The sequence below is a fragment of the Microtus ochrogaster genome, unplaced genomic scaffold (assembly GCF_000317375.1).
Source record: "Microtus ochrogaster isolate Prairie Vole_2 unplaced genomic scaffold, MicOch1.0 UNK46, whole genome shotgun sequence".
NCBI lineage: Eukaryota > Metazoa > Chordata > Mammalia > Rodentia > Cricetidae > Microtus > Microtus ochrogaster.
This window is the reverse complement of record NW_004949144.1, coordinates 1,785,616-1,788,122: the sequence shown is the minus strand read 5'-3', so window position 1 is coordinate 1,788,122 and position 2,507 is coordinate 1,785,616. Positions and strand designations below refer to the sequence as shown.

The 2,507-nt window shown below is 36.1% G+C and overlaps 1 pseudogene; it reads right to left on the bottom strand.

Annotated features, from left to right (window-relative positions):
• Window positions 1-2,507, bottom strand: part of LOC101984061 — a 7,285-nt pseudogene that overhangs the window by 934 nt on the left and 3,844 nt on the right.

The following is a 2,507-nucleotide window of genomic DNA, read 5'->3' as shown; positions in this document are numbered from 1 at the left end:
ATATCATTAGATAGACTATGAATTTATGTCATTTTGAACTAAGGGCAAGTAGTTGTGGTAACCAGTCACACGGACTACAGTATTTTTATGTTTCTGCAGTCTATACAGAAGAACTTCTTTCTATCTCCTTTCCCACATTTCTAACTCCTCTTCAAACATTTCCCCAAAACCAATCTCAAGAAGATATAGGCATTTATGTCTCTCTTCTAACCTTATCCCATTTTTGCTGAATCTGTCTAAATTGCTTAATTAAGTTTGCCTTTTTTATCTATTTACTAAGCACCAGATCAAACCAGGAAACATTTTCCCTTGAATGCTAAGCCATCTTCTTCCATTATCATCATTACTCCTGTACATGGCAATGTCTCATCAGTAGACTCTGGAAACTTAAACATACTATCTTCCCTTCCAGAAGAAAGAGGACTCTATTCCTTCAAATATAAACAGGTAATCCCCAAAGTGCAAGGGCTCCAATGCAGGAAGCACAGCACACACACCCCTGCTCTGCAGGCATGCTTCCTTGAAGCTTGTGCTACATCTTACATACGAGATCACATAGACTTCGCAGGAGGTGGCTTGACAAGCATCATTAGCCTGTCAATAATTTAGCTTCATTTACAGACACCATTCTTTTGAGGCTTTCATTGTATGATATTTTTCTTATCTATTGTATTATTCATGAAAACTTACTCTTGTTTGAAAGTTGAGTGTTTTTTCCAAACCCAGAGGTGATCTCTGCTCTCCCGAAAGACACTAGTCCATGCAAACAGTGAGAAGGATATCAGAAATTCCTACCAGGGAATCAAGAAATTTTATCAGTATGAAGTCTCTTATTATTTTTTTAAATGTGCGAGTATATTCTTTCATAATATGTTTATTATCCAATATGAGTCTACTTATTAAAGTTGAGAAGATTTCTTACATTGCCAAAACATCCGCATATGTATGTCATGTTGACTTAGAATTAACTTTTAAATGTTTATAGTTACAAGTTTTATTCTTCTATCAGTGGGAAATTGTGAATTTATCTATGTAACTCAATAGATATTTATGCTAAAACCACAATCATAACAGGTATTCAACCATATTTCAAAAGTTATTTATGAAATTCTCTGGGTATTATGCTCAAATCAATTTTTCTACTGTTTCTCACAGATCAGTTTTAAAAGGAAGGTCATGGTTTACTATTGAAGAAATGAGTGATGCAGTGGACATAGTTTCTGTTTTTTGAGTACCATGTTATTACCAAACCTGAGCCTCAACTACTGTCTATCACTGTAGGAGTGGATTACTGAAAGGGTAGTATTAAATCTTCTCTTGGCTACTGTTATAAATAAAAGGCAAACTTGGAGAGTTCTAATAAAAGACACAAGCAAAGAATTCTGAAGGCTGATACAAAAAGCTGAAATGTCTTGACACCTGAAGATGGAGGACTACAGAATGGCAGGACAACCTGTGTCTCTTGTCCAGTGAAAGAAAATGACCGTATGTGCTCTCTCTCAGAACCCAAACAACAAAATGTAGATTATGAGATCTCTCCTCCATGTATAAGAAGACTGGCCAACAGTATTAGGCAAGGCTGAAAGCACCTAGTAGGGTAATTCTTCATATGAAGGGCTTCTCTATCTTTCTGAAAAACAGCAGTGTGGGACCTGGTGTCAGGGATCCCATAAGTACAAATGGCCATATATGGTGCCTCTTTCTTTGAGGGTGTAGCACTCACGTCTTCCTTCAAACACCACCAGATAGAGTGGGTTTTAGAATGTTATGCTTGCATAATACAGAAGTGTACCATTGCAAACTGCAAATCAATGCAGGAGCATAGATCAATGATTTGCTGAAAGAACAATAATGTTGGGTCTCAACCTTCCAAATGCTACAATGCTTTTATACAATTCCTCATGTTGTGATGGCCCAAAACCATAAAATTATTTTTGTTTTCTACTTCACAACTATAATACTGCTATTGTTATGAACTTAATATAAATATCTGATTTTCCCTATGGTCCTAGGTAACCCCTGTGAAAGGGTCCTCCACCCTCAAAGGGATACAACACACAGTTTGATACCTATTGAATTGCAGGATTTCTATGCAAAAAAGCTTACATTTGTCTGATCACATTCTTTTGAAACTCAAAGACATGTGCCACTAATTATAGCAAAAGTCAGCTTTAGGCGAGTTTATCCTAAAGTGGATCCTGCATGTCCAATTTCTACAACATAACATCCAGCATTCTAGTTAGAGCAATATCCTGTCTAAATGATTAGAAAACTCCAGATTAAAAGGTTTTGAGCAGGAAGACCTCATGAGAGTATGCATCGGGAAGAGACATGAAAGAAATGAATGTGTCTGCCTAGTTATCAGACTATATTTGCATCCACTTATTCACATCCTGACCAATATTAACTCTCATACACATATAGGTACTTTTGTGTATGGTAAAATTAAATGGCATAGTTAATTTCAGAGTAAATGCACTTATACAAGAATGGTTTTCATAAAATAA